The 22,681-nt window shown below is 34.8% G+C and overlaps 1 protein-coding gene across 1 annotated transcript in view; it reads left to right on the top strand.

Moving 5' to 3' along the window:
• Positions 1–22,681, top strand: part of Lrba (LPS responsive beige-like anchor protein) — a 703,692-nt gene that overhangs the window by 255,716 nt on the left and 425,295 nt on the right.

The raw sequence follows: 22,681 nt of genomic DNA, 5'->3' as shown, positions 1-22,681 counted from the left end.
TTGGGCAACTCTACTCCACGAAGTTCACTGTATTCCAGGACTACTGACCCATCCAGGGAGTGCAGCCCAGTGGAAGAGACTCACCCTGCTGCTCTGAGTTAGTCCTGAGTCTTTCAATACCTTCTCTTCTTGATTCCTGAGTCTTGTCAAAGGGCCTCCAGTCTCTTGTAGGTGTCTCAGGAAAGGAGCTGCCCTTCCAATGATGATGGTCGCGCCCTCAGGAATAATTCAAAATGCCTGCACCAGATTCCAAAGAAGCCGGGGGGCCCCAGCTAGGGTGCGCTGAGACAGCACCAAGCAAGTGCAGTGTCCTTCTGCAGTAGGGGAGCACACAGGCAGGCTCGGCGATGGTGTCTGACCTTGATGTGGGGGTCAGGCTGGCCAGCTAGCTCTGAGATGGCGTCCTACCTTGGCTTGGGGAACAGGTGCATCCAGAGTAGAGATTGAAAGGTATGACAGGCTGCCCTTGGAAACAATATTCTCAGCAAAGTTATTGTTTCGTGGATATTTCTTTAGAGTTTTGACTGTTATTGTTGGACTGATCCTATCCCCATGCTAACTGTTTGAACTAGTAACTAGGAATCTAGGTGTTCTTCCTGTTATAGGATGAGAAGAATCAACTTCATTTGATTTTAAATATTACCAAATTTTCACTTAAAATTACAATTTTTTAACTTAGATTACAGGGACAGGCAAGTATTAGAAACAAATAAATGCACCTGCAATTATGATGCTTTATGTCAAATTGTGTGATATAAGTATGAAAGTGCAGGGTACCTTCACACAGAAATAGAATTTTCAACTTAGTATGGAAGAGTCACTTAAAACTTAATCAGAGCATGTGATTCTTTTTTTTTCTGAGCACATGATTTTTTAGTGTGTTTTCAAGGACAAATATGGTTAGTCATCTGAACATTAGAAAAATAGGAGTTATGGATAAATTGGAGTATGTGTGTGTGAAAAGCATTTAGAATACAGGGAACAGAATATTTGAAGCCATTGTGATGTGAGAAAGAAAAAAGTTGTTCTTGTGTTTGTTCCTGTGTGTGTGCACACTTGCATGTACTGTCAGTGGGGCTGTGTTTTGGAATTGATTGGGCATCAGGATTATAAAAGGCCTAGCACAGCATAATTGGACTTTTATCTAAAGGTGTTAGGAAGTCTATGACAGATTTTATGTGGAAGAGTGTCATGAACTTTGGGTTTTAGAAAGATTACTGGCAGAAATGTTTAGGATAGCTTGAAGGGAAGGTGGCCCAATTGAAATTAAGAACTGCAGGAAGGCCACTATAGTGATTCATGTAAGAATTAGCACCAAAGTGTAGTCTATAGTCTGGGAAATAGTAGGGGATGAATAAATACTTCTCAATGAATAAATGACTAGTACTTTAGTCTTATTTTGAATATTTTCAGTATCCCCCAAAAAAACACCTGTGTTTGTCAGTAGTCTTTTCCCATTTCCCTCTCTTTTCAGTGTTTGCTACTAATCTATTTTATTTTATTTTCCTCTTTGAAACATATACACTGCATGGTCTTTTTGTAACTGACATTTATTGCCAGCTGCACATTACTGCAGTGAAATGTCTAAGGAAATTTACTTTATAGAGTGAAAGGGTTTATTTAGTTCACACTTTTAGAGGTTCAAAAAACAAAGAGCATAGTGCAGGCTTGGTGAAGGCCATCCCTGGACTGCTTCCACTAATGGTCAGGCAAACAGGCTGACTGATGCCCTACAGTCCCTTTCAAGGGCATGCCCCGGTGACCTAAGGACCTCCCAGAAGGTCTCACTTCTTGGAAGTCCACAGTGTCTCCCAATACTGCCACCCATGGGACCAAGCTTTTACCCTTTAGATCTTTCGGGGATACTGATCCAAAGCCTTTCACAGGTTTTCAGGGTACCCCTATGTTATAGCAAGGTGCCAGAACTGTATTCCTTTTTGCCTCTGTTTTTTTTTTTTTTTTTTTTTGCCAAATATTGTTTCATTTTGGGATGTAGAATAGTTTACTCAACCATTCATTTGTTAATGGATATTTGGATTGTTTCTGCGCTGGCTATTATGATCATGACTCTAAGAACATCGTATATGAGTTTTTTTTTTAAGTTTTTTGTTTCAATGGGTATATACGTAAGAGTACATACAAATTGTATGACAAATTCAGTAAATATCAGTTGTTGGGGTCTTAAGCCCCCTTGCTTTTCTCGACCAGTGGCAAGGGAAGGGGACACTCCCCAACAAGGTCAGACCGGGATAGGTAGGGCCGACTGACCGCCTGCATGCAGCCCTCCTGGTGGAGGAGAATCAGACGAGTCAGGGAGACCAGTCACAGCAGGAACTTGTTTATTGAGGAAGTCACACAGCTTTTATGTAGGGTGGAGGCTAGGTGGGAACCAATCAGCTTAAGGGTCAGCGAGGCATGGGGGGTTCACACAGGTGAGAGTTCCATTGGACTATATGGTAAGCACATCTGATCATGTTTGCGGAACTGTTGTTAACCAATCCCTGAGGGTGGTCCAATTTATCGTCATTAACTATTGAAACCGCCTTTGAGGCCTTGATCTAGCTCACTCGCCAGGGAGTAAGGAGTCAGCCTGAGTTAGTTAACGTGTCATTAGTCCCAACAATCAGTGTTTAATATTATTTTTTTATGTAAATATGTTGCTTGCCTATTTTTAATTTGGATTATTGATATTTTTCATGTAAATAACATTCTATCTTCAATATAAATGCATTTTTTAGAGATATAATTTTTTTTCCACTACTGGAGTTTGAAGCCAGGAGTGCTCTACCATTAAGATGTATTCCCAGCCCTTTTTATTTTTTATTTTGAGATTGAGTTTCATTAAGTTGGTGAGGCTGGCCTCATACTTGGAATCCTCCTGCCTCCTTCTCCCCCACAGGTCTTTGTGAATATTTGATGTGCCACCTCACCAATTAGTCTAGACATTAATCAAGTTATATTTCTTTGAGCGTTTTTTTTTTTTTTTTTTTTTTTTTTGTGCTGGGGATCGAACCCAGGGCTTTGTGCTTACAAGGCAAACACTCTACTGACTGAGCTATCTCCCCAGCTCCTCTTTGAGGGTTTTTAACAAAAGAAAAAAATATATATAAAATAAAGTTTTTACATTTTTAAAAATGTTCTACAATTTCTGAAGAAATGAACTTTGTTATTCTCAAATATCCTATGCAGAATTTCTTATTGTCGTTATTCCTTATTGTACAAATAATTATTCAAATAACATTTTTATATCATGTTATCATACTTTTCGTAATTCTCTTGATTTCTTATCTATGTTTGTGTTACTCTTCTTAGAGTTTTTAGAGTTTTATTGTTAGAAACTTCTGTACTTAGCCTACAGAAAGCACTCAGCCTTTCTGTTTTAAAGTAAATATTTGAAGTAAACAATGCTGGAAACAAAACTAAGATTTATTTGTGAAATGGTGGACCTAGTATTTGAAATTTTGTTCTCTCTTTAAGGGTAGAATATATTTAAAGGAAAATCTCAGATGTTTGTTTTTCTAAATCAGTGGATTTGGTTTTCCATATAAATAAATGCATGTTCAGTTTCAGTTAAATATTCAGTACCTTGATATTAAATGATTCTGTGTAGAAATGGATGTGTTTGAGAAGTAGTTTGGAGTCTTCATTTAGTAGACTTAATCCCAGGGAATGAATTATAGTAAAAAGGATTTTTCTTTTTAGTATACAGGCCAATATTTTCTTTTTATTATTATGTAATTTTGACCTGCCTTGACCTCATTTATAGAGTAACTGCTATAAATTTGGCCCTTGATTAATGTTTTATTAGTGTAAATAACATGAAGACCTTTATAGACAGGCTACAGTATCAGGTTTATCAGAGTTGAAGGGTATCATTAGCAAATCAATTACTTAGGTCAGATGTAAGTAATTGTTGTTTGGTAGAAATGTTTCCCTTAACTTATTTGTTTCAAATACATTGTTTTCAGAGTTTTGTGTTTGATTATGGGTATTTTTCATATGCAGCATGCCATTTTAAATTTATGGAGCTAAAATAAGTAGTAATCAGTGACACAATTAAGTGGTATATCTTTGATATATTTGCTAAGAGGGAAAAATACATATTCTTTTGTTTTTGTACTGGGAACTGGACCCAGGCATGCTAATAAAAGAATTAATTAAAAAATTAAATTTCCACATTTTATAAGAAGGAACCCTGTTAATCCTGTATGATACTTTTGTTTATGGATATTTTGATATCTTGAATAATTAATTTCTTTATTTGTATTTACTTTATAAATATGTAAGTAATTGATCTAAAATTTATTGGTTTTTGAAAGGCACAACTTTAAATAAACAGCTTTATATTCTCAATGAATGTTCAAGCTTCCTTTTTAGACTGTTGTGGTACAGCATCACTTTAGTAGGAAATAATGTAGTGTTAACACGTTTGCCTCTGACCCTCTTGTAAAATCTGAGGGTTCAGTGATATACTAATTCAAGTGTACACATTATTATGTATCTTGGGCTTCAGTTGATTTAATTTGTGCAGTTGATTTGACTTTATCTTAGTCACTTTTTCTTTTCCTTAGAATGTATTTAATTGAAATTGATTAATGTATTTAGTTAAATTCATCCCAATAACTCTGTTGTTTACATTTTAAAATTTAGTTATTTGTCAATGAATCTTATAAGTCTTGTAATTTGGTTTTGATTTTATATTTTGTCTTTGTATGTATTTATTCCTATTATTTTTAGAGTGTTTGGTCATGTTATTTGCAAAGAATTTATTTTCTTAATATAGTATTGTTCTTAATTTTTTTGGCAGTGGTGAATCTGGCTGCTAGGTCACCTCTTTTCATCTTGCCAGCCTGCTTGTGATTCTTCCAACAAATGTCTTTGAAAGCATTTACACTCCTGGTAGTACTCTAGGTAATGTGATCTAGGCAGGTGCACTGAGATAGTACTCTGTGACATTCATAATGTTTGTTGATGGTTTAGACTCCTGTCTTATATAACTTACTTGTTTGACTTCTATTTTTAGAAGAAGTGAAGCATTGGATGAATGTTGATCATCCTGTTTATTTTATCTATTTTGGTGTCCTGCTTTTGTTCTTATACTCTACAATTCCAAGTATTTGTTTGATGCTGATTCCCTATTAGTGAAAGTATCATAATTTAAAATATCAAGGAATCCTGTGAACTTTCCTGTCATTATTGTTACTAATTTTCTTAATTTTTTTCAGTTTTTTTCTCATTATTTCTGTTTCATTTATATTTTAAAGTGAAATATAGACATTATTCCTTTGACTGATATAATTCATAAAATTTTGATAGTAAAAGATGATGGAAGTTGTAGGTTATGAGAAGCTAACTTTAAAAATATAATACTTGTTAAAATTTTTAAGACTTAATTTTTTGTCTTGAATTTTGTAATTTTAAATACCTAAGTAATTAAAACTACCTATAATTCTAACATAGTATTGGGTTTAGTTTACTAAAAATACATTTTGGAATCCTCTGTGGCTCCCTGGAGTTTTACTCTTCAGTTTGCTACTGTGGCTCTTCTCTGTTCCCAACCTTGGAAAGCACAGGAAGGGAAGATCATCCCACACGCTGCTGGAACCAATCCTTGACTATCCTCTAGGGATATAATCAGTATCTCCTTATGACAGCAATAACTCAGGCTCCTATCTGAATATATAAATAGCTCTCATGAAAGACATAATGTTTCCAGTGCTGATGTACTTGTCCAGCTCTTCCAAACTCATCTGCTTAGGTTGCACTTCTGCTTTCTGAGTGTTCATTTGGCAGCTCTAGCATTTTCGTTCAGTTCTCTAGATTGAATAAATTGCCAACAAATATCTGTGGAATGGCTAGCAGAATGAATGGAAGGGAGGCCAAGAGGGAAAAAGGAGGATGGAAGAGAAGGAGAGAGGCCAAAACACATTTCATTTTATTCGTAACCCCTTTGCTGTTAACATTGCTATTTGGGGTAAATGACAAAGATACATATGTTGTACTTAAGTGAAGAGTTTGGCTAGAATATATTCTTGTATTAATGCAAAAGAAAAAAAAATTTTTTTTGAAAGACAAAATTTGACTCAATGTAGAGATTTTCTTTTGGAAACCCTGGCTTATTCCTTAACCATATGTTTGAATTTTGCAGTACTTGTGATTGAACTCAGGGTGCCTTACCACTGAGCTATAAACCCAGTCCTTTCATTTTGAATTTTTTAATTTTTGAGATAGGATCTCGCCAAGTTGTTGAGACTCTCCTGGAACTTGATATCCTCCTAACTCAGCCTCCCAAATAACTAGGATCATAGGCATGCACCGCCATGCCTGACTAACCCATGTTTTTGGTTCAGGTTTTAAAATTATATGTGTAGTAAATAAGATATCTTACAGAAAAACTACAATTAAATGGTTATAAACAGTTGTTTGGATATAATCTTATTTGTTGGATAGAGTCAGAGGCCATTGTTCCAAAGATTAGTTAAACAGAGACTTTCTTTTTCTCTCACTGTTTCACCCATGGGTCAAATTAATATAGAAGTTTGTGTGGGTAGTTGATAATGAGGTGCATGCTGTTCTTTTCTCTTAAAGATTAGAATATGTAAATTCTGACTTTGTTTATTTCGAATTTCCACAATCCAACAGTGCCGGGGACTCAAACCTGGGTCTCGAGCTTGAGAGGCAAGCACTCTGCGTGTTGGGCTATATCGCCAGCACAGAATATGTAAATTAATGTTCATCATCTTGGCAGGTTTAATAACTTATCAAAAAGGATTAGAATTTTTCCCCTTAATTAGAATATGCATGTTTCCTGTTTCTTTTCATCATGAGTTTTGATTTAAACCAGTGGTAAATTACTGTTTTTTTTACTTTCAATTTTCTAACTTGATGAACAGTTTATAATTAATATAGCATATACTTCCTTTAACAGATTTTGTATATCATGGCTTTTGGAAACTTTACATGGGGTTTAATAGTCTAGTGATTTTTGTTTACTTTTTAAGCTTGTTTTGTTCTTACTGGAGTAAAATAATGGTACTGTATTTGCATTGTGCTTTTTGATGTCCTGGAAGTGCCAGATTCCACTAGCTTTCAGGTCAGTACAGGATTTGTGGTTTAATATTTCTCAGAAAGGCCAATTATATATAACTTTGGTAAAAGATGGTTTGGATACAGCACACAAACAGATCATACTTATTAGCTATGTAACATCTATCTCTGTCTTTTTCCCATGGCACGTTCCATATTGCAATATCACAAAAATCATACATATATATTATATAATGTATGTATATATATATATATATATATATATATATATACACACACACACATAAATGACTTGTATCTAAATGGAATCATTTACTAGTTAAATCAAAATGAGTATTGTACAAAAATGTAGTTGAATTGGAGTGAAAAGGAAGAGAGCTAAACTGAGAAGTGTTAGATGAAAATAAAATGAATATAAAAGTCATTCAGACTTAATTCGGCAAATATTTAAGTACAACAACTACATGCTAGTCTATATTCTTGGCTTTGGGAACTCAGCAAAGGACAGAATAGACACCTCACAAGTCTTAATTTAATTGGTAAAGATATAAAATGAAAATGGTGGTATTACATCAGTGGGTTCCAAGAGTTACTGAGAGAGTCAGCAGAGCAGGTGAGGGAGCCCAGCAGCAGTCTGAGTCAGGATGCTGCAGTTTTATAGAGTGGTGATGGGCTCCCAAGAGTGAGCTCTGGTGAGTGCTGTGGACAAGGGCAGGGAAGCAGGTGGGAAGGTGGAAAGTGGGGACACCTTGCAGAGGAACAACACCCCGAGTGAATTTCACTGGGGGCTCAGCAGAGCCCTTTCCCTCAGTGTCTCTTTTCCACACATCACTGTCTTCCCTCTCTTTCCCTGCACATCTTGAGACTAAATCCTTTCATCTTTCTGAGAAATTACTTGATTTTTAATATGTCAGCTTGCAGACTGGCCTTGAGTTGTTTTGAAGTGCTCAAGGGGTTACTATGCAAAATAATGTTGGGAAAACAGGTTGATGTCCAACTGTGACATTCAGTCAATTTGACATTTGTATTAAATTACTAAGCTGTTACATTATCAGGAAGAAATAATTTTATAGAGTATTTGGTATTTCTGTTCCCTTCGTAGTAAAGAATGTGGATACACTGTAGCTGCCCTAATGAATCACATTGCTTTCAAGAAGTGGATAGTTATTGGGTTAGATCTCAGCTGAGAAAGATCTGTGTGAACCTTAAATGCGTGGCAAGACCTTTAAAAATTTAAATACTCCTTTGTTGGTCACCAACCTGTTCTTTCTAAGGCTTCAGTTTTGTATGTTTTATGACATTAAAGCCTTTTTCTTATTCAAAGTTGTTAATGAGAGCTTTAAGAAAAAAGCAATGAAATATCAATTTAAACATTTTTGTGGTATTGAATTATTTAATATGCTGAGAGAGATGGGAGAGAAACTATGTGAGCAAGGAGGCAGGTACATGGAGAGTTAGGGAATAATGTTTCCCTATAAGAATAAAGATTGTGTTAATTTATGGAGGTGATAGTCTCACAAATGAGGCTGTAGTCCTCATATTATTATTATTATTTTATTTTATTTTTTTGCAGTGCTGGGGATTGAACCCAGGGCCTTGTACTTGAGAGGCAAGCACGCTACCAACTGAGCTATCTCCTCAGCCCTCCTCATATTATTGAAAGAAATCTTTTGCAACAGTTTTTTCCCCAGTTTTGGTTTCTGACCGTTCTCTGAGGTTAATTCTAAATAAATTTCACTGTTAGGAAGATTATCAGTTCAGGAATATTACTTCCACATTCTCATTTATTAGGGTTCAGGAAAGTGGTAACTTTGCTTTCCCATCAGTGGTCATGTTTAGTAGTGAAAATCTGACAGTTGCTGCTAATGGGGGTCATAGAAAGCCCAGGAAATAGCAGTAATATTGGAAAACCCTTGGTGAAAATGTGTGGATGTGCTTACCCAGGGTCTAGACTAGTGTAATCAGATGTGGACAATGGGCCGTAATGTAGTTATGGGAGATGGTTGTCATCATTACTGTTATTTATTGGGCCTCTAGTGTGAATCTTTTCGAGTTGGTCACTTGATAGGGCTGTTTGTTTCCTAAGGCTGACACAAGCAGTTTTTTTTTTTTTTTTTTTTTTTTTTTTAAATTCCTCTTTGCACTGTAGGTATAAATTATACATAGTTTTTCTTCTTAATATTAAAATACATGAACCATTTATGCTCTGCATTTAGAGACTTAATCTATTTTTAGTAAACCCAACATTTTGAGACAGCTTATTGTAATTAAAACTTTAGCTTCATTTATGTTTAATTTTTTTGTTTGTTTGGAGGAATAGTTTGTACTGTTGTTAGATAAATACTTGCTAAAAACTGTATAATCCTCATATTTTGGAAGGTAAGCATGTTGACAAGGAAATTTGGCCCTTTAAAAGAATTAAACAGCAGCAGCAGCAACATAACCAAAACAATTACCCCCAAAACCCAAGAATACCATTTAGGTGACATAGTTTAACTTGTGTGAAGCCAGTTTTACATTTTCCTTAATGGAAGGATAAATCTTATTTCTAACTAACATAGAGATTATGTAAGTCAGGACCTTCTAAGATACTGATTTAAAACCATTTTGTAAAATGCAAAGAAAAATATATGTTTCCCATTTTCTATGAAAGTAATACGCAAATACTTTATTTATATCCTAATCAATTTTATACTATACTTTTAAATAATGTTAGATGGTAAACATTTTGTATCATTCAGTAAAAATATTTAAAACTTAAATTTGTTTACTTTTCAGTCTATTCTAAAAGCTATAGGGTTTTGTTGTTAATTGCTTGTATAAATTTATACTTGAGTATTTTGTTAAAAATATTTCCATAAATAATGATTGAGTACAGCCTATCTGAACAGTACCTCTTAGATGCTATGGTTGATTAAGGAATAATAAGTGAAAGATGTGAGTGCCCAGCCAATTGGGAAAATGACAAACATTGAATACTAATAACTTTTATAGAATAATTTATAGACAAATGTAATGTATGCTATATATACAGTAAGCATTAGGTATGAGTGGCATAAAATAAAGATACTTATTGGATAAAATTGCAGAATATTCCTCAAGGGAAAGATGCTTAGATTGAGTTATAACTAAAGTTTTGGATATAAAGACATGATTAGAAAATTGGAAGGTTGTTTATGAATTCTTTTGTATCATTCATTTAGTATCTTTTTGTTGAATGCATACCATGTTCCAGGTACTGTTTTGGAGTCTGAAAAGGTAGCTGTGTTTATGTCTGCGTTGTCATGGAGGAGAGAACAAGTACTAACCAAGTAAATAAAATAATATAATTCAGATAGTAATAATAATGCTGAGAAGAAAATAGGGTAATGTTATGAGAGTAAAGAAAAGAAAAGGTGAATTAGAAGGCTAATATGGAATGTTTGGAAAAGACTTTTGAAGAAGAGAGACTTGACTTAAATATTTTAAGGTGAGGACACAAGGACAAAGACCTTGAGGAGAGAACAATATTTGTGTAGTACTAAAACCAGTTGAAGGCCAGCATGACTAGAACAGATGGGCAAGGAAGAGAATAATTAATAAGGCTTGGAAATATCAGTGAAGTGTTCAGTTTTCAGGTCATATAAGCTGTGCTAAAAATCTTTAGACTTAATCTTGTTCATTAAGAAAACAGCATCTCTAGTAATTAGAGAAATGCAAATTAAAACAACTCTAAGATTTCATCTTACTCCAATTACAATGACTATTATCAAGAACACAAACAATAATAGATGTTGGCGTGGATGTGGGGAAAAAGGCACACTTTTACATTGCTGGTGGAGTTGCAAATTGGTGCAGCCACTCTGGAAAGCAGTCTGGAGATTCCTCAGAAAACTTGGAATGGACCCCCTTTTGACCCAGTTATCCCACTCCTCGGTTTATACCCAAAGGACCTAAAATCAGCAAACTACAGTAACACAGCCACATCCATGTTTATAGCAACTCAGTTCACAATAGCTAGATTGTGGAACCAACCTAGATGCCCTTCAACAGATGAATGGATAAAGAAACTGTGGTATATATACACAATGGAATACTATTTAGCCATAAAGAATAATAATATTATGGCATTTGCAAATAAATGGATGGAATTGGAGAATATCATGCTAAGTGAAATAAATCAAACCCCAAAATCCAAAGACTGAATGTGGAGAATGATATATAATGGGGGGGGGGGGATGAGAGAAGAATGGGGGAACATTAGAATATGTAGAAGGCTGTGAGAGGGAGGGGGTATGAAAAATGGTGGAAAGAGACAGACATGTTACCCTATGTACATGTATGGTTGCATGAATGGTATGAATCTACATTATGAAGAAATGAAATGATGTACCCCATTTGTGTACAATGAATCCAAATGCAATTTGTAAAAAATTAAAAGCTAAATAAAAAAATTAAAAAACAAGAATACATTATAGAGTTTTTAACAGGAGTGGCATAATGTAACTTGTCTTTTAATGTTTTTTATTTTAACATTTAATGTAAGTGTTCTTTTAAAAATATGGTAAAACATGTTTAACATAACTATTAACCATTTTAAAGTGTAAAGCCCAGTGTCATTATTAAGTACATTTACACTGTTGTGTAATTACCACTACCACTAGAACTCTCTTCTTTCTTCTTCTTTTCTTTTCTTTTTTTTTTTTTCCCTGATACTGGGGTTTGAACCCAGGGGCACTTTACCACTGATCCAATTGCCAACCCTTTTTATTTGAGACAGGATCTTGGCAAATTGCTTGGGGGCCTCACTAAGTTGTTGATGCTGAGAATTTTTGATCACTGTCATGCGCCACCATGTCTGACTCTAGAACTTTCACCTTGCAAAATGGAAACTTTGTACCCATTAAACAAAAACTCTCCATTTTTGCCTCTCCTAGTCCCGTCACAGCTACCATTCAATTTTCTTTCTGTATGAATTTGACACTCTAGGTATGAGTAGAATCATACAGTATATTTCTTTTGGTGTCTGGCTTATTTTAGTTAGCATGTTTTCACAAGTTCCTCCATGTTGTGGCCTGTGTCATGTTTTTTAAGACTGAATTAACTTATTGTACATGGAGATTCTTATTGATTTATGATTATAAGTTGAGAAATATTATTGTCAAAAATACCATTAATATACCTAGCAACGCTGTATACTAGTCTACTGTAGAGTATGTTGATCATTTACTCTTGTGTGGCTGATGAGCTATGACTTCCTGCTGCTCATTGCCCCGTATCACTAGAGAGTATCTTCTCTCATATTGCTAGCCTGGGAAAAGATCAAAATTACAAATGTGAAGTGTGATTTCTACTGAAAGTAAATCACTTTTATACTTTCATCAAGTAAAATAAATATTAAATCAGGGGCCATCTTATGTACCATATTTTGCTTATTTGTGTGTGATGGACACGGGTTGGTTTTACTTTTGACTACTGTGAATAATGCTGCTATGAACATGGGTGTACAAATATCTCTTTGAGTTCCTGCATTTAATTTGGCGCGTGTGTCCAGAAGTGGAATTGCTGGATCACAAGGTGTATATTTTTAAATTTTTGAGAAACTGACATTGTCTTTATTAGTGGCTACAGTTTTACACTTCCACCAACACTGCACAATGTTTCCAGTTTTTCACATTCTTTCTCAATTTACTTATTTACTTTTGGTTTTTGTTTTTGAAGGAACTACTCACCATCCTAATGAGTATGAGGTAGTATCTCACTGTTGTTTTGATTTGCCTTTCCCTAATAATGAAGTTGAGAATTTTTTCATGTGTTTATTAGTGATTTCTAGGTCTTTGGAGAATATCTTTTCAAATACTTGCCCAGTTTTCAAATGGATTGTTTTGTTTTTGAATTATAGGAGTTCTTTAGGTAAAAAGATGCAGTCTTGATATACTGCCGAGGCTGACCTTAAACTCATGCCCCAGCACTGAGTAACTGTGAGCATAGGTGTGCGCCACTGTATTTGGTTTTGTATTCTTAATAATATTCCCTATCAAATATATAATTTGCAGATATATTCTCCTGTTCTGAGGGTTGTCTTTTCATTGTGTTGTTTTTGTCCTTTAATGCATAGAGGATTTAAATTTTAATGTAGTCTAATTTATCTGTTTTTTTTCTTTTGTTGCTTCTGCTTTTGTATCATATCCAAGAAAGCATCACCAAATCCAAGGACATAAAGCTTTTCTCTGTGTTTTCTTCTAAGGGTTTTATAATTATAGCTCTTACCTTTAGGTCTTTGATCCTTTTATTTTTGGGGTGGTGCTGAAGATTGAACCAGGACCTTGTAGTCTAGCACTGAGTTTCCTCCCCAGCCTTATTTGATCCAATTCGAGTTAATTTTCCTTATGGCATAAGGTGTTTTAATCTGTTTATGCTGCTATAACCAATGCCTTAACCTGAACAATTTGTAAACAATAGAAATTCATTCTGCACAGTTCTGAAGGTTGGGAGCCTAAGGTCATGGTGTCCTCAGGTCCATTCTAGTGAGGGCTGTCACCTTGAAGCTTGTGTCCTCGCGTGACACATTGTGGGAGTTGAAGGCACAAAAAGCATCAAGCACTCTGAAGCCTTTTCATGAGGGCCTTAATCCCATTCAAGAGAGAATGCCTTTATGACCCAAAGTCCCTGCCTCTTGATACTGTCACATTGGAGATTAAGTTTCAGCCTGACTTCTGGAAGGGTGTAAACATTCAAACCATAGCAGTAAGGACCCCACTCATTTTTTGAAATGTTGATATCAAGTTTTTCCCGACACCATGGTTTATGTTTTTAGAAGACAATTTTGATAAGAGTCAGCATTACAGGGTAAGAATGGAAGCAGATAAATCAATGAAGATGTTAAGGAAATAGTATAGACAAAGGTATGGTACCTTAAAAAGATGTGGTAGCAACAGTGACAGAGAGAAATAGATACGACCTGTGTTTAATAAAGTGGCAGAGCTTACTTTTTTCATGAATTGTATTTGGAGGTAAGGTAATGATAATCTCAAGAATTATTTCTAGGGTTTACTTGAGTGGACTTAAGTGCTTTTATTGTGCCATAAAAAACCAAAATCGTGATTAAGAAAGAAGAATCATTTGCAATAGAAGGTTATATATTGTTAAAGAAATTAAAGAGAAGAAAATGTTTTAAGAACCTTAAGGTACTTTTCTTAGCTACCTTGCTATTTGTATATAGTCATAGTCCTAACTTCCTGTTAGTAAACTCCTTGTGGATATTTTATGGATGTTTGTATTCCCTATAGTTAGTAGGTATATAGTTATAGTTAGTAGTTAGGAGTGGCTGGCAGAAGTGGGTATTCAGAGTTTATCTTCCTTGTAAGCACTGCTGAACATCCAGCAATGAGCAGGCACTATCCTGTGCTCTACTGACATAAGGTAAATTAGATATGGTTCATGCAGTCTAGACAGGAGGACAGATTTGTCAATACATAATCAAAATAGTGTTATGCAAAAAGACAATGTAATAAATACTCCAGAAGAGACATATGCACCTGGGTGGGGGGATAGCTTCTATGAAGGGAAAGCAGATGTAGGATCATAAAAGTAAAGTTGTAGTGAAGTTGACTTTTGAATGTAGCTCTGAAGGATTGGTATGTTTGGGAAGACAGAATATGAAGTAGGGTCATTCTTGACTGAGGGAACTGGAGGAACTCTGGCAAAGAAATTTAAGAGAACGGTGTGATGTTTGAAAAAGCAGTTCCTGGCCCAGCGCGCTTAAAGTATTAAGGATTAGTAAAAATGAGGCTGGTTTCTAAGCCATGCTAAGGTGTTTAGTCTCCTAGATCATGCTTGAAGTGTGCAGTGATGACCAGATCTTCATTTTAGATCAATGACCCTTATGAGGAGTTGGCAAGACTAATCAGTTGCCTTAGAGGTTATTATAATATTCAAGGCCATGATGCTGACTGCTTGAGGGCATTACAGAGATGAGCAACTTGTAGAGTTATTACAGAGGTAGAATGGATAGTACTGGTCTGTTAGATATGAGGATAAAGAAGGAAGAGTTATATATGACTGATATTTCTAGTTTCAGCAACTCGGTAAATAGTATTATGTGAGTGGTTACAGTAGAGAATGCAAGAATGATCTCTGGATAAGGGACCATTTTAATGAATTATGGTACATTCTGCTCACAGAAATCTTTTGTGGCTATTACATATAATGGTACAACATCAACTAAAATCAGCAAGTGTGTACAGTATGACTTCTTCAGTGTTAAAAAGTATTTTTACACACAATTTGCATATATGCTCACATACATTATTATTACATACATAATGCACATAAATACCACATTTATTTAAGTTTAGAGAAAATGTAAGGACAGGAACATAAGGTGCTAATGGTGGTAGTTTATTCTGAAAGTGACCGGAGAGGGGTTGAGTTCTTTCACTTGTTGCTCTTTTATTAAAATGTTGCATGATTTTGTTTTACTGTGCTACATAATCAGACCAATGAAATATAAGACAAAATTATTTATCATATCTATTAAAGTTTCTACAACCATCTTGAAAAATGAATGACTGGAAGGGTGTTTTATTCTCTTCAAAATATAACACCATTTTTTTTCCCCTTAACTTTGTTCATCTTGTTTTCTGGGATGTCTTTTTTTCTTATTGTTTTTGCTCTTTATTTAAGGTTCATCTTTATGTTCTATTTCTTTTTTGAAACTTTTCTCAGCCTGAGTAGTACATTGTGATCTTTGCTTCTATATAGCTATGCTAGCAAACATATTCTCTCTCTTCTAATTGTACTTACGTTACTTGTCTATTGTTACATAACCCTGAATTTTACATTTTAAAGCAATATACATTTATTATATTACCATTTCTGTGTGTCAGAAACCTGGGCTTGAATTAGGGCTTAGGGTTTTACAAGTTCTGTAAGGGTGTTAGCCAAACTGCATTCCTTTTTATAGTATGGGGGCTTTTCAAACTCACATAGTTCTAGACAGAATTCAGTTTCTTGCAGTTATAGCACCGAGGACACCAATTTTTGGAGGGACGCTTACTGTCACTGTAGTACACTCACACCTCTTATAGACTGCCCATACTTCCTTGTAAAATGACTGGGGAACCTCTCCAGTGCACTAAAGCAGCTCTTTAGTATGTGACACACACACCTTTGCCATTTAAAGTAAACTCATGGAGGAATGGCAGAGCCCTTGTCTTCATCATATTTTGTTTGCTAGAAGCAAGTATCAGATTTTGCCCAGATTGAACTGATGGAGATGAGATCACATAAAGCCACGACTCACCAAAGGTCTAGAATATAAGTAAAGCTCCTCTCCAGTGCTTAATCTCATCTGTATGGTGTAATGATTGTACAAAGGATGTTTTGTGTTTTAAAAGACAGGCCAGGGGTTGGGTTTGTGGCTTAGTGGTAGAGTGCTTACCAAGCACATGTGAGGCACTAGGTTTGATTCTCAGCACCACATATAAATAAATAAGTAAAATAAAGGTCTATCAATATGTAAAAAATATTTTAAAAAGAGGGATAAGAATGTTAAAAGAACAGTATAATATTAGAATACTGATTTAATTATAATGTGGATAAAATAATGAAACCTTAGTTTTTAGGACATTGGTTGTGAAATAGCATAAATTCAATCTGGAAATGTTACAGAGGAAGTATTGGCAGGATTTGCTGATTGCTTAGGGGCCTGGAGGAAAGTGGTAGAGAAGAGGGAGGAGACTGGGATAATTTTGAGGTTACTTGATTGGGGAATGGGAGGATGGTGTGCCATTGATTAATCAATTCAATTAATGTTTGAGTGCTGTGAGGCAATATATTGATGTTAAATTCACGATGTGGTTTTAGGTCTCCTAAGGGAACCTAAGAAGCACAAACTAGCATTTCACATGTGCTCTCTTGAAAATCTTGGCTTTCTCTATAGACTCACAGGAAGTTATTCATTAGCAGTTTTAAAAATTACACTAGAGATGTTTTTATGTGTAATGCCTAAATGTTTACTGTTTAATAGAATTTGATAAATGCTGTGATGACATCACCTCAAAAATCATAGACAAGTTATTTTATTAACTTCTACATTGGCTGGGCATAGGGAGAAGTTCTCAGAAATTTGCAGTCAGATTATAATAGTGCATGTGAGATTAATAAAGATATGAAAAATGGAAGAGAAGCAGAAAGCCTTTTTATTTTTAAGGATTTTCTCTTTTCCTTTTTTTTTTTTTTTAATTATTGCTCTTTAAAAGCTTTAGAAAAATATATGGAGGACTTAATGCCTTACTTTCTAGCTGAGTTATATATACACATTTTTTAGTAAAGGACCAAATAGGAGTTTTTGCTTTATAGGACATAAGAGCTCTGTCATGGCTCCTCAGCTTAGTGTAGTATTGTGATTTGAAAACAGCAATGGATAATACTTAAAAGAATGGTCATGGTCGTATTCTATAAAACTTTATTAACAAAAAATGTTTTACTGTCAAATCTTGTGAAGCCAGATTTGGCCCACAGGATATGTTTGATGACCTCTATTCTAGATAATTGGCAATTTGGTATATTTTCTTTTATCTTTTCCCCAGACTCATATTATACATGATATTTTCAAGTTTCCTTTTCCTTCTAATGTATCTTATAGACTTTTTTTTTATTGTAAATTCATAAGAATCTATGTCATTATATGATTCTCTATTTTGGTTCTTTAAATTTTTCACTGTTAACAAAAATATTATTGTGAAATTCCCTTGTGTACATACATCTTTCTACACTGTGAGAATATATTCATATGGTATGTTATCCAATTCCTTTGGATCCAAGTCTATGTATATTTTATTCGTATTTTTGCTGCAGACATTGGTACAAAGTGAAGCAAGTGCCTCATGGAGTGAGTGGTTGAACTGTGCCATGGTGGTGACTGTTGGGTCTAACAGAGGTGCACATTTGCTAGTGGTGTTTTAGCCACTTCCCTTGCTAAATAAGTTGTGAAAATAATCCTGGTCCTACTCAACCTTCCAATTCCTTTTAAAGAAGGAACTTTAGAAGACCTATATACATAGCAAACATGTCCCAGAAGCCTTCTGTTTATATAAAATGAATTATATTTTTGCAAGTAAATGGTGTTATGAAAGCGCTCAACAAAATGAGTCCTTTCTTTATATATCAAAAATATTGTATCGAAGGTTTTAGTTTTGTGATTCATCTGATTTGTTATATGGAGAGGTCTTAAGTATCTCCAAAGCTTAACCATCTCTTTGTCTCTTTGATTTCTAATTCTGAAGGTTTATTTCTTAAATTTTATCTGCTTCCTTCCTTCCTTCCTTCCTGGCCCCCCCCACCCCCCCACCCCCCGGTCTTGTGCTTGCAAGGCAGCACTCTACCAACTGAGCTATATCCCCAGCCCCTGGTTTATTTCTTCTAATTTTCTCTTTTGGTTCTGGAGTTGGAGTTCAGGGATGCGATAGCTCTAAGCTACATCCCCAGCCCTTTTTATTTTTCATATTCAAAGTCTTGCTAAGTTGCTAAGTCTGGCCTTGAGCTTGTAATCTTCCTGCCTCAGCCTTCTGAGTTGCTGGGATTACAGGCATGTACCACCTCAACCGGCAGATTTTTAAATCTTTATGTAAGGTGATTCATACAGTAATTATTCATTTGTTCTTTTATTCATATGTAGTATTTTTTATGAATATTTCACCATTTAAAAAATTAGTTTTATTCTTAATGGATATTTGGGTAGTTGCTAATGTTTGGCTATAATAAATAATTTTTGTGAAAATTTTATTCATTGTTATTTAAAGAATGCATGTCACTTCACATTTACCAAAATGATAGTTTTTTTCACATAGGCATTTTTATGGGGTCTAGTATGTCTTATGGCTTCAATTTATATTTCTCTAATGAATAATAATAGTGAGCACCTTTTCATGAACTTATTCACCATTTGAAAATCTTTTTTGAAATGCTTATTTGTGTATTTTCTCCATTTTTTAAAAATTTTGTTCATTGCCTCTATTTTTAAGAGGTATATATTTAGGATATAATTCCTTGTTGGATATTACTATTCCATGTACATTCTTCCTTTCTGATATTTGCCTTTTAATTAGTTGTAGGCCATAATCTTGGAAAAATGCAAATTTAGCATCTCAAAATTCTAAATTTCTGTCTCTGATTCATTCAACCTTTTATCATTTGAAATGTTGATGTCTTTATTTCCAAGTTTTTTTCTTAAAGTCCACTTTTTCTCATATTACTAAGTATGCATTAATTTTCTTTTGTTGTTTAATCATCTTTTCTCAAGTTTTACTTTCAATGTTTTTGCAAACTACTTATGAAATTTTGTCACTCATAAAAATCTAAATGACAATTCTATTATGAAATGTTTATTTCTTACATATATTGGGTACAGTGCATTCTCTCATTGTGTTCTTCCTATTCTACATTTTGTGTGTTCCTTTCTTCTTTTATTTCTTTCCTTCTTTTGAACTAAGTATTTTCTGTTGCTCATTTTTTTTTCTATTAGCTTGTTGATTTTACATTTTTTAGATACCTCTAGCAGTTACCTGAAGATGACAGCATGAATATTCGAGGTGTCTTATGTGAATAGTCTTATTTTAGTAATTCATGGACAGTGCAAGAAAGTTGTAACATTTATTTGGCTTCTCTTGCCTTTTGTTCCTTTTTTACTTAAGATCAATTTAATCTAGCCATCATAAGTGTTGTAAATGTTCAGTATTTGAGATTTATCAGCATATTTTCCATTTCCATTGCTCTTATTACTTTTCTTTGAGTTGTATCAATCTGATATTATTTTTCTTGTATGGATTGGATAGCAGCAAATTCTTTTTCATTTGTCATAAAATGCCCTCTTTTTTGCTTCTGTTGGTAAGGAGAAACTTTTAAGTTTAATGTTGGGGAGGGTGCTGTGAATTAAACTGACAAAGGACAGGTATGCAAGAGAAAATCTGACATATTTTTATGAGAGTAGTGGGCGTTCACAGAAAAATGGGAATTAAAGAGTGGGCTAGAGGCTGGGGTTGTGGCTCAGTGGTAGAGTACTTGCCGAGGATGTGTGAGGCACTAAGTTCGATTCTCAGCACCACATATAAATAAATGAATAAAAATAGAGGTCTGTCAACATCTAAAAAAATTTTAAAAAGACTCGGTTAGAATTTGTTTTGTGTGCCCTCTTAACAGGGGAAGGGAAGAGTGTGAAGAGTTAGCTAAGGGGGAAAAAAAGAGCTTCAGGAAAGATAAATGGACCCTTAGCAGAATAGATGGGAGAAATAATACTTTCTGGACAACAACTATTTAGGCAATTCCTTATCCTGGTGTAAACTTTCCATCTTCAGTGTTGGGAAGAGATTTATGGCAGTCAGTTTTTTTTTTTTTTTTTTTTTTTTTTTTCTCCTCTGAGGTGTGGGGAAGCCCATGCTTTTGACCAGATAAGAGGAATTAATAAGAAGAGTCTTTACTGTGTTATGTGCTGGATCATTTCTCTTTCATTATTGGAAGATTTGTTGAGTTTCAAACTCTTTTTGCTATTTTCGTTTAGCATGTTGAAGAGGTTATTGCACTTTCATCTGGCTTCCATGGTCTTGTTGCTTTTTCAAGGGCAAGATGATGTCTTTTCCTCTTCTACTTACCTCCTCCCCTTCACTGGTGTAAAGATTTTTTTCCTTTGGTGATTTTACTGTTATATTCAAGTATTTTTCTGTCTAACTTGTGATTTGTAGTACTCCATCAACATATGTTGTTTTTTCTTACTGTTATCTCTTCTTCTATTCTTTTATTCTAGGTATGTATCTACTCTTTCTTGTATTCCAGATATGGTAGACCTTTTTCAGTTCCCTATATGTTCCTTAATTGTTTTGTCTGATTTTCATGCCATGTGTCAATCTAATTATTACTGATTTCTCTTTAATTTGTCTCCTTGGGCTGAGTTTATTAATTTGGCTATTTTTATTTTCATAGTTTTTTGTGTGTGTGTGTGTGTTTAGCATTTTAGCAGTTTTCATTCTGTAGTAGAGTTCTTTGTTATGTAAACTTTTGTCCTAAATATATTAACTATTATTTGTTTGAATTTCCAGATATGAATTTTTAAAAAATATTTTTTCAGTTTTCTATGGACCTTTATTAATTAATTAATTTATTTGTATGTAGTTCTGAGAACTCAGGGCCTCATACATGCCAGACAAGTGCTCTTTCACAGAGCCACAACCCCAACCCCCAGATACAAAATTTTATTATTGTTATTTTTTGTGAGTCAGTTTCTTTGTAGTTTTCATTTATTTGCTGTTGTCTCTTGTGTCTAATTTAATTGAATGTTGGAAATGATATTGTAAAAGTACAGGGTAAATATAAGTCTCTGTATTGGTATGGTATTGTCTTGCCCTAGAAAGGACTTTCTTTTGGTTGTGGATTAGGGAATGAATCGATTCAAAGCTGGATTCTTGTAGTCTTTGTAAGAGTTTGCTTTATTTTCTGTTTGCCTGTTCCTACCTGGCATGTAGCCCTTTTGAGGTCCTTTGGAAACCTGGAGTTTTGCTGTGGCCCTCCTGCATTGGTACTTTCATTATCTTCTCCCCACCCTGAAAGTTTTGCTTAGCCTTTTTTTCTACTAGTTGATCTAGATAAAAGTCACTGTTAAGTTTTTTGAAAGTTTATTTGAGTGATTTGAGGTCTGATCTATTTCCGTTTTTTAAGGGGGTATACCTGGAGTTTTTCTGAAAGTTTGGGTAATGATCTATGAGGACCCTCCACTCTGTTAGGCTGTGTATATGTTTTTGTCTCCCTTGCTGTGAGAGTTGCTGACAGCTCTGTTTTGCTTCTGTGAATAGCAAACACTTCAATGGGAAATATATACTGAATGTTTTCTGTGTGCTTTCTTCTCTAGAATCTTCACTCCTTAAATTTTGGCTGCCTTGGTGTGTTAGTTAGCTTTGCATTACTCTAACAAGAATAATTGAGGGATCATTTTATAATGAAGTATATCAGTCAGTTCTTTCACACTGCAACCAAAAGAGCTGACAAGAACAGTTTCAGAGGAGGAAAAATTTATTTGACTTTCAAGGTCTCAGAGGTTTTCAGTCCATAGATGGCCAGATCCCAGGCTGGGGAGATAGCTCAGTTGGTAGAGTGCTCGCCTGGGAAGCACAAGGCTCTGGGCTCAATCCCCAGCACCGCAAAAAAAAAAAAAAAAAAAAAAAAAAAAAGATGGCAAGCTCCATTCCTTGGGACCTAAAGTGAGGCAGAATATCTTGATTGAAGGTGTTGTGAATGAAAGCAACTCAGAACATAGTACCAGGAGGCAGAGAAAGACTAACCTCAGTTCATTGTATCCCAAAACCACACCCCCAATAACCCAACGTGCTAGCAATACCCTACCTGCCTACAGATACCACCCAGTTAATCCCTATTAGTGGATTAATACACTGGTTAGGTTAAGGCTCTCAAAGTTCAATCATTTTACCTCTCAGTGTTCTTGCATTATTTCACAAATGAGCTTTTGGGTCACATCTGATATCTAAATCATAACAGGAGGAAAGGTTTATTTTGATTCATGGGTATAGAAATTTGAGTTCATGGTTGGTTTTCTAGTTCCTTTTGAGTCTGTGTGAGGCAGAATGTCATGGTGGGAGTATATGGTGGA

This window comes from Sciurus carolinensis, chromosome 10 (assembly GCF_902686445.1).
Source record: "Sciurus carolinensis chromosome 10, mSciCar1.2, whole genome shotgun sequence".
NCBI lineage: Eukaryota > Metazoa > Chordata > Mammalia > Rodentia > Sciuridae > Sciurus > Sciurus carolinensis.
Note: the sequence above shows the minus strand (reverse complement) of the source record. Positions and strands in the feature narration are given on the sequence as shown.